General features: G+C 35.4%; 1 pseudogene; it reads left to right on the top strand.

The window, feature by feature from the left end:
• The first annotated feature begins 899 nt into the window (after positions 1-899).
• LOC143608688 (ethylene-responsive transcription factor ERF096 pseudogene) lies at positions 900-1760 on the top strand (annotated as a pseudogene).
• The last annotated feature ends 9409 nt before the right edge of the window (positions 1761-11169 follow it).

The following is an 11169-nucleotide window of genomic DNA, read 5'->3' as shown; positions in this document are numbered from 1 at the left end:
CAACCCAAATCTTTATAAATTATTGTGAGTGTGTAGCAGCAGCTTGCATCCAAATCTCTATAATTTACTGTGAGTGTGTAGTAAAGTAGTAGCAGTAGTAGTAGTCGTTGTCGTAGTGGTGGCGGCGACAGCGGCGACAGCGGCAAGAGCAGCATGAGCAGGAGCTCAGGAGCAGTAGCAGCAGTACTAATAATAATAATAATAATAATAATAATAATAATAATAATAATAATAGCAATAGTGATTGATTGTTAGTAACATAAAGATAAATATGAAGAATGAGACGTGTGAGATTTATAAAAAAAACAAACAGATTTTTAAGAAAAAAAATGTTTTTAGTAAAATTATGTAGAAAGAGAAGAAGAATGTGACCTGAATGTTCTTAACTCAACGAAATTCTAAGATATCAAAGAAATTGAATTTTAAATAGATGACTAGACGACAGAAGTTGGTCTTCTAGTCCAATAACGTAAATGTGATGGTTAAAGTTTGGATTTTTTAAGATCTAAAGTTCGAAACATGATTTAAATGGTTTTTTTCAGTAATGAGTTTTCTCCTTAATGGTGCTCTTAAGTGAGTCAGATCTATATAATCAAACTAAGTATGAACGACGCTAGGAAAGTTCACTCAAGTATTAGAGGTAGTTCCAAACACTTCGGGTAAATTAAAAAAGAAGGGGGTTAAAAGTGTAAATCCCAAAATTGGTGGTTCATATGTTCTTATTGGTGGGAATAATCATTGAATCCAGTCACTCACGTAGGCCGCATATTACTCCTATATATATAAGATAATAATAATAACTGGATGCTCAAAGACAATATTGTCTAAAGCGAATAACAACCTCGTAATCTAACTAAATCTAACGACTTTTCTTCGTCTTCTTAATCTTCCGACACCCTACTAGATTCGACAGACACCTATTTTGGACCACAAATTCCATTTTAAGGTACCCTTTTAACCTTTTCAAATCCATGATCCCTTCTCGGCCAACTATAAATGCCACTGCAGCTTCTCTAATCACCTGCAGATCAAGAAAACCGACAGCCATGGACCGCACGGGCTCTTCTTCGCACCGCCCCAAAGACGGCGGAGATGAGGTTAAGTATAGGGGTGTCAGACGCCGCCCCTGGGGGAAGTACGCCGCCGAGATACGTGACCCGAACAAGCAAGGGGCTCGGGTTTGGCTCGGGACATTTGCGACCGCAGAGGAGGCGGCCCGGGCTTATGACCAGGCCGCCTTCGAGATGAGAGGTCACATGGCGGTTTTGAATTTTCCTGCTGAACACCCGCCTACTTTTTCGGCTGCTGCGTATAATGCGGCTGCCACTGCGGCTGCGGGTGCCTCGTCTTCGGTGGGAGCGAACCGGGAAGTGTTTGAATTTGAATGCTTGGATGATAAGTTGTTGGAGGATCTTCTTGATTATGATGAAGGCAAAAACAAGAAATGAATCACTTGAAAAGTTGTATGGTTTGGAACGTTATTAATTATATATTTGATTAAATGATTGTTGCATGAATGTTTTCTTGCAAAATTATGTAATAAAATAAATTAGTTTAGATGATATGAGATATGACATATTTGTACAATAAAAATGGCTCCTTTTTGACAAAAAGTGAAGCAGTTAATTGTGTGTTCGAGTGGTTTGTACTCTCTTGTGTGACTGATTAAATTCAAACTCTATGATATGGATACCAAGGTTTGACTGATGATTGTCACCCTTGTCATTTATTATGTTTGTTGGATAATCTTGAAATTTGCGTTCTCTATCATCGTCAAACCAAAATCGACGCTCTTCTCTATTATTTGCGGCGATTTCAAAACTTTATTCAATAGATTAATTGTTTAAGACAGTTAAAATTTATCACATAATAAAATTATGATACAGTTTAAAAAATAAATATAGTCACTAAAAATTAAACAAAACACATAATATAAATAAGATGACATTCTTAAATTTAATAAATAAAAAAATAATCTTACAATACTATTAAATCAATACAATGTTTCACATGACATTCAATTTCACATCATTGTCAAGTCACATATTTCCTTTCTTATTAGGGAAAATTCCAAAAAATAAACGTTTATGAATACGTTTTTCAGGGCTTAGGTATCAATTCCAACAAATTTCCAAAATAGGTATTATAAACTAGTCGTGATGAATAGTTTATGATTACCCACGAGTATTTTGTATAACCAATTAAAAATTGCCACGTGTCTATCAACTAACCGTAACAACCAGTTTCACTAATCATCTACTTGTAAAGATTAAATAAGTTTAAAGCCTCGTAATCAACGCCCACGAGTAAATAAGAAATCCTTTAGTCGTGACGAGTAGATTCTAAAACTTTACGAGTCATGAATAGTTTATCAAACTAACCACGACGATGCGTTTGATTACCAAATGCATCGAACAGGCTAGTTTTACAAAATACAAACCGGGATGGTTAGCATGATTGGCCAATTAGTCGTTACGAGTAGATCTTGGTCAACGAATTGTTTACATTTACCACACGAGTATTTTATTAGTACTTAACTTGTCTCTATAAGTTTACATGGTAAACATTACTGTTGGGTATATATCTAGTTGGTTTGTACTTAGTCTATGCCTAATATATAGTTTGTGTTTTGTATGCGTATGTAACCGAGATCGACTTGTGATCTCGGTGGGCTTGGGCTTATTGTTGGACTAGGCTGTAGCTTGCCTATATATAGATGTTATGTAAAGGGTTTTGGGTTGGTCGTTCGACACAGTTGAGTTGGACGAGTTTTGTGTAATATTGCTTAAGCCTTTGACGTTCAATATACGTATGTTTTGAAGCAATACTTGGTGTGATTTACGTGTTCTTGGTTAATCATCTTGAATAATCTCGTGTTATATTCCACAATAACATCAAGATTGTTGATATCATATTGAAAGATCCGTTATTAGGACTTACAATTGGTATCGGAGCCTATTGACCTATTCTAGGATAGGTTGTTATATCAAAAGATTCAAGATCTTGATTCATTGGTTTTTTTTGTTGTTTTTTTGGTGTTTTACGGTGAATTTTCTGGAGAAGAGAAGGAGTTATTTTTGGTGAGAGATTGGGTTTTGATTTTGGAAACAAATAAAATCCCATTAATCTCGGGAGTTTGTTACAAAAATCCAACTGTTTAGATAGTTTTCAGCCTGGTTAGACAGTTCTCGGAATCCTTTAAGGGATCTCGGTCAATCACTCTGGGTTATTGGCTTAATCTGATCTTTTTCGGCCACTTTCAAGTGTTCTCGGTCAACGAGTTTTCTCGGTAAACGTTCTCGGTCAAACTGTGTTCTCAGTTGACTTGATCTGTTTTTTTGTTGAACTAGTCTGTTCTTGGTCAACGTTGACGGTTCTCGGCTGGTTATTCAGTTGGGCCTGATTTGTCCTGTTTGGGCTTTAATACTTGGACTTTTGTCAACTGGATCGATATCACTATTACTATTACAATTAAAATGGACCAAATAACCAATGGTAATGGGTCAACAAATGCTACACTTTATCAAGAACTGGACTCCATAATGGGAAGTGCTACTCGCATACCTCGTCTGCTGTCTCATGAGGGGTTTAGCGAGCGGAAGTTCAGGTTTGAGAAATACGTTAAAATGAAAAATGCTAAAGTTTGGAGAAGTATTGTCAGAGGTCCTCAAGCCATTACCTATCAACGTGAGAACTCTCAAGAAGTTGCTGTGAAGCCTGCTGAACTGTATGATGATGCTGATTTTGAGAAAATGGAAGAAGACAAAAAGACACTTTCAACGTTGACTATGGCACTCTCACCTGAGATTTCCTTAGGATTTAGAGAATTACAGTTTGCTAAGGCTCTATGGGAAGCCTTGATTGAAGTATATGAAGGCAATGAGGACATGAGGAGGAGTCATCAAGATATGTTGCGACAAAAGTTTAACATGTTTAATCACGTTCTGGGAGAGTCATTGGAAACACAGCTTTATAGGTTCATATCAATTGTGACTGAGATGAGATCAACAAATATCAATCTAACAGCAGCTGAAACTAACAATAAGCTGGTAAATTCTTTGCCTCAAAGTTGGGATATGAACGTTGCAGTAATTAAGAAGACAAAGGATCTCAACAAGCTAACATTTTCTGAAGTAATGGCAATCATAAAAGCTTGTGACATGGATGACAAGCAGCGTGCTATAAATCATGCAAACTCATACAATGCAGCTGGCTACAGTGTTGCTTCGAACAACACACTCATTTCACAAGACAACTTCTCAATGTTCAAAGCTACTCAAGGGCAACAACAGTTCCAAGCTCAAAACAATTTTTCAATGTTCAAGTACACTCAGGGTCAATCTCTCAAGGGTCACCACAACCAGCTCCAGTATTTTTTGCTAAACCTGCTTAACCACTTGCTGCTACCGTCAAACCTCAAACTTCTGGTGCATCCTCTAGTTAGAATTCCAGTCAGATTCCGTCTATTTCAAAGGAAACTCAAGACAACATTGCTTTGATGGCGGGGGTTCATGAATTGCTACAATGCATTCCTTGCGGAAGATCTGACTCAACCCGTAGTTGCTGCTGAGCTTGATCAAATTCATCCTGATGATATAGAAGAAATGGATATCTACTGGCAAATCGCTATGGCAGTGTTTCGGGCTAAGAAATTTACTAAGAGATCGGGCAGAAAGAATTGGAATGTGCCAAATAATCATAAGGTGAGTTTTAACAAAGATACTCTGAGGTGTTACAACTGTCACGAGCCGGGTCACTTTGCTTTGAATGTACCAATCCAGCAAAGGAAGGAAACACGGAAAGGGCACTGGTACCAGTGGGAAGTGCTAGAGGAGAAAATAGGGCTAGTTCGGGTGACGGTGAATGGGGTTTGGTAGCTCAACAATTCTCCTGGACTGTTCAGATGGATGCTCTAAAAATAAGTAATCAGACTGTTAACTTTGCGCATGTCGAAGATTCCGAAGAAGAAAATGCTGCTGAGGAACAAGTTAAGGAGCTTCATCTTGCTTTTATGCCCTTCACTTCTTCTAGCTCATCTGAGGTAAGTTCTCAACTATGTTCTCAAGCTTGTATTGATAAAGTATAACTCTATAAATCTCATAATAGTAGCTTGCTTAGAGACATGGAATTTGTGAAATCTGAAAACTATAAACTTAAGAAGAATGAAAGAAACTTCCTAGATAAGATAGAAGCACAGAAAAGGGATTTTTCTAAACTAAAATATGATTTTAATTTAAAATGTTGTCACCACGTTGATGCCAAACAGAAAATTGTTGAATTAATTGCTGAACTGGAAGCCTCTAAGTTAAAAATTTCAAACCTAACCAATAAATTTAAAAGGGCTGAACTAGACTATGATAAAAAATTACTTATGGTGGAAAGAAAATGAAGGTGAGGGTATAGGATATAGTCAAGTACCCCCACCATACAATGACAACTATACTGGTCTTCCTCTTACCAAAGAGCAGGAAGAAAAGGTAAAAGACATGAAGTATGGTAAACCATCTCATAATGAAAAAGTCGACTCAGTAAAGGCTACTGCGTCCACTTCAGAAGTGAATGATTCTAATGTGTTTGCCTCATGTGCAGATTGTAAACTAGTCGTTGACCATGATCTACTCGTAACATCTACTTGACCAATCAAACTAACCATTCCATTTATCATTTTGTAAAACTAACCGGTTCGATGCATTTGGTAATCAAACGCATCGTCATGGTTAGTTTAATAAACTACTCGTGACTCGTAAAATTTTAGAATCTACTCGTCGTGAATAAAGGATTTCTTATTTACTCGTAGGCGTTGATTACGAGGTTTAAAACTTATTTAATTTTTACAAGTAGATGATTAGTGAAATTGATCGTTACGGTTAGTTTATAGACACGTGACAAGTTTTAATTGGTTATACAAACTACTCGTGGGTAATCATAAACGATTCGTCACGACTAGTTTATAATACCTATTTTGGGAATTTTTTGGAAATGACACCTAAAACCTGCAAAAAGGTATTCATAAACGCTTATTTTGGGAATTTTCCCTTCTTATTATTGTCAAATCATCTCAAAACCTTTTTTTATTAAATAAAAAATACTTGACGAAGACGGGATTCGAACCCGGGTGTGAAACAAGATACAAGTTTTAAGAAAATCTCATTTAGCCATTCCCTCAGGCTCTAATGATGCATTTTTCTAGAAAAATAAACATATATATTTAGACATACGGTGTGGTATACATGTGCTATAAATGGAAAACTGAAAATTAATTCTAAAAAGGAAATGAATCCTATATTTTCAATGCTTCAAAATCAATAAAATAAATACAAAATCTTGAGAAAATAATAAACAAATGAATATTAACCCAAAAAAGAAGAAACCCATATTAAATATAAAAAAATGTTATACACACACACACTATTATTTATTACGTTATCCGGGTCAATGTCCGCTCTGCACTCTCGGGTCGGTCCGACCTGTGACCCGGAAAAGAGTCCGGGTCGACATCCGGTCAGGGTCTGAAAACATTGCATACACCATATTGAAACCTTAAGATATTCCAACCTTAATCATCTTACTCTCTCTCTCTCTCTCTCTCGGCTTATTACCTCCACCATCTCCTATATTTCGGTAATGTAGATGGGGATTAATCGTTTTCCGGTAAGGTTATATTTTATACTCTAATGGCCAACAATGTTACATGATTTTCTGGTAAGGTTATCTTTTTCCGGTAAGGTTTTATATTTATTTTAATTTTTATATGATTTTGTTATAATCTCTTTAGGTTGTTTATCAAAACCCAAGATTGAATTGATATTTTGAAGTTATTACCCGATTTTCCGATAAGGTTTTATTTGCTACTCTAATATCCGATTATCATATTATTCCTTATTTCATTTTTATAGTTGTTTTTGTTTTCCGTTTTTCATGTAATTATATTAATTATTATATTATTTTCTTATAATCTCTTTAGGTTCTATATCAAAATCGAAGATTGTAAGACCCGATCCTGGTAGCCCTACTTTAGCGTCGGATTTACTCATAAACACAGTTATTACAAATCAGAGTTAATTAAAACTTTTCGCGGAATATAAAACATCAACCATTCGTTACCAAACATTAAATATTTTCTTTGATACCATTACACAAACATTATATTTAAAACATCTTTACTTCTATCTTCAGATGCCAGCCGTTCAATCCATGCCATGTGCCGTCCTCATGCTAACTCTATAATCAACTCATCTGCGTGCATACTAAAACTCAGTTACGCTGAGTGAGTTCTAGTTAATCAAGCAACTTATCATACAACCACTACATGCAATATATACGTATCCGAAGACACGTAGTCCACTATCTGACCTGCTCACCTTACCACTTAACCTCTTATTTATCCCTACCACTTAACCACTTTAATAACGAATTAACGTTATGCCACTTTTCCACTTTAATAACGTATAACGTTATGCCACTTTGCCACTTTAATAACGAAGTCACGTCTTACCCTACCACGTACTACCGTCATGCCACTAACACTCTTACTAGACTCTTGCCACTTCTAACACACTCTACCTCTACTTGTCTACAACACACTTCATATCATTACATCATTTACATAATAAACAAGTCACATCATAGCATTCTTACACACTAACAACCTCTTGGAAATCACTATCCTTGGCGATACGTACAATATCCGAAGATCGTTCACGCACCGACAGGCATTATATAATAACTACCTCGTATGACTTCTATAGCATACACTTACCACTTAAGGTAAGTGTATTCACACTTCACATCGAGTATGCACACAGCCCCGAAAACATAACAAGGGCTTGGGGCTAGAAAGTCACCTGAACTCGGCTACTTCTTCCGTTAATGATTACTCCTTTCTTTGGCTGTGCACGGCTAACTGTATAACAATTATGCGCATTGATTACTTTCACTTTCCATATCGCGTGTCTAGTTTAATTATTACCCTCAACAAACGGGGGTCCGGGGGCAGCGCCCCTGGCAGCGGGGTCTAGGGGCGGCAGCCCCTAGCAGGGTCCAAGGGCCGACCCCTGGCTGGGGTCGAGCTGGCAGGTTAGCTTGGAAAATTTTTATTTCTATTAACTTTCTTATCACATTTTCCACTACGATTTTAAATTATTATTTAATTCACCCACTTGTTTGCTATAACGAATTAAGCCTAATTTGTTATTACGACACTGTCTAATTCGTTATCAAAACACCGCCTAGTTCGTTATCTTGACTTAGCGAACTTAGTGGGCTAATTCGTTATCTTGTCATGATGAATGGACAAGTAACGAATCAGCTAACATGGCCTGATTCATTATCCTCATTCGTCATTTCTCCTTAACGAATCACTTAGCGAGCTGCTTCTAGTTCGTCCTCCCATCTTCATGAATTGCCATAACGAACTTCCGTTAACGAAACACTGCTAATTCGTTTGAATTCCGTAACGAATTAGGGTTAGGGTTTTGTCAGACGTTAGACGTCACATCTGATGTGACACAACCTCCGGCGCCGCCTTTCCGGTGCCGCCGTTGCCGGAAAAACGTGAATTCGCCGGAAAAGCGAGATCTCACTCGTTTGGCAACCGTTTTCACCGTTTTCCGTCCCGTTCGATCCAGATCTGAGCTAGGGTGATCCCTAAGCTCATATTAGGTTCGGTTTTTACTCGATTCCACATGGATCTCATGACTTCAACGGTTTAACGGTGTCGGCTCGTTGTTTCGTGACTAAATCTAACGGGTTTGTATCTCTACAATATCATACTATCATTACCTCGGGTTGATGCTCGGTTTCTTCTGCTATTTCAGCTAGAGAGAAAGTAGGATGAGAGAGAGCTAAGTGTGTGTGTTTTGTATGGTGTATGGAATATGTGAAAATGAAAAGGATTAAAGGGTGATTTAAGGCTTAAAAATTATGGATCATGGGCTTGAGCCCATGGTCCGTCTTCCTTCCTTATTAACCCAAGTCCATAACCCATGTCCATTACCCAACACTAGCCCGACCCATGCCAACTCCTACTCTATTTATTATTTCTCCGCTAACCCGAGTAAACTTTCTCACCAAAAATAAATAGTATAATCAATATTAGTTTAGAAATTTCGGGATGTTACAAAGATACAATGGAGTTTTTCCCTATTTTGTTTTTCCGGTAACGCGATTCAAATATTTCGGTTATCAATTAGAACATCAATTTCACATTTGTTTACATAATTCAAATCTTCCATAATTGGTAATTTATTTATTATGTGATATTAATATTAATATTCAATTTTCTCATTTCATGTTATGTCCCTAACTTGATATAGCTAATTTCATGGATTGAGAATTTGTTTATTAGATTTCTTATTTTTTTTTTTATTAATATTGATGTATTTTTTTGTTATTATTCATGTATTTATTTATTTTTCACAATTCATGTAATTTATTTGATTTTTATATAATCAATCAGATATTGTTGTTGGGCAAAGTCCATTTAATATATTTTAATCATTTTGATTCATTTGAAATTTAATATCATAACCAATTAATTCACCAATGTCAACACAATTCAAAACATTATTCTACTTTCCAAATTTATCGTACTTCATATTTTAAAATAATACAAATTTAATATGATATTTTAGAAACCGATTTTCACCATTCAAATTCGGATTCACACCATTTACATAAAGTTTACAAAAATATGTTATATAGTTTGACTTTCACCAGTTATTCAAAAACCGAATTTTAAAGAATTTGACAATTTCATAATTTTTCAATATTCATGCCTTAAATAAAAAAAATTATTTTTTATTACCATTTCAAAATATTTCAAGTTATTATAATTATCTCTATATTAGTTTAATTATAATTTATTAGTGAAATTAGTAGAATAAAACTTTATTTCTTCGAATTAACTTATTACATTTAACTAAAAGGTCTTTGAATCGAAATAAATCAAAAGTTAATTAAAAAAAATATAATAAAATATACCTTTATATATTATTAATGTTGAAATAAAACTCATATTATTTCAATCAATAATTAACAAAGACATTTATTTGGCTCGGATGTCAGCCGTGTGTTTATCAATGACTACTTATTTGAAATTGAATAATACAAATTGTCATTTGCAGTTTGTCTGGACCACTAAATGGTAATGATTTGAACATTCGCAGACCAATTCCATTGAAGTTGTTGTCATCTCTTGATGAAGATTTTTTGAAAGTAACATCTTTCTATAATATATGTGATATTTGCACAATAATCTTGGTAACTTGCTGGTTATATTTTTTAAAGTTTCCTATTGATCTCTTAAACCCAATTGTATAAAGATTAATTAGTTTATTACTTTTGCCAGGCGAAAAGTATCATCTTGCTCGGAACATATTTGTGTTGGTTGAATATGTTGTCTATATTTATATGGTTTGTTGATGTGTTTTTCCATCCGTGTGTAACACGGTCTATATCCTAGTATACACTATAGCTGTTCTTTATGAGTTTTTGTCTTTTGAAAACTTTGCATTACATGTTTAACTGAAACTTGTTAAAGGAATTCCCATTCAATGTAACAAATGCCAGAGTATTTCAAGTATTCATAGGGCTAAGGGATACACCACCCGTCAATAAGATTCCCCTTGTTCGTCATGTCTGCGCCACGTCAGCTTTCCCTCCATCATTCAAACTCACCCTTAAACCAAGAGTATACATCATTCTCCTCGTTCTTTGTTACCTATTTTTTTATTAAAAAATTATATTAATATCATTATTATAAATTAAATAAAATAAATAAAAAAGTTAAAAAAAACTACATAAAAATCCGTAAACCTACTCCCACATTTACACCTTCTTCTTCAACCTCTCATTCATCGACTTTCTACCTAGCCACCACCACTTTCTTCTTCACCATTTATATCAAACAACCACCCTACAATTTAAATTTAGAAAAAATAAAATGAAATTGGTTCCAGCCAGTCTCCTCAAGTCACGCCTGACTGTTTTTTTTTTTGGGGGAGGGGGTGTTCTACGTGACTCATCACGAGAGAGATGCCACCTCACCTTCCACTTCGGACCATCACTGGTTTGAGGGTGTATACCTAACAACCTTACTCATAATAGGAAGGCGGGATTTAGTTTTTGTGTTACAACTAATATGGTTATTATAACCTTTTCAAGCTAGGG

This window comes from Bidens hawaiensis, unplaced genomic scaffold, assembly GCF_021521415.1.
Source record: "Bidens hawaiensis isolate Kalapana, Puna unplaced genomic scaffold, B.hawaiensis_p1.1 tig00419403_1, whole genome shotgun sequence".
NCBI lineage: Eukaryota > Viridiplantae > Streptophyta > Magnoliopsida > Asterales > Asteraceae > Bidens > Bidens hawaiensis.
Note: the sequence above shows the minus strand (reverse complement) of the source record. Positions and strands in the feature narration are given on the sequence as shown.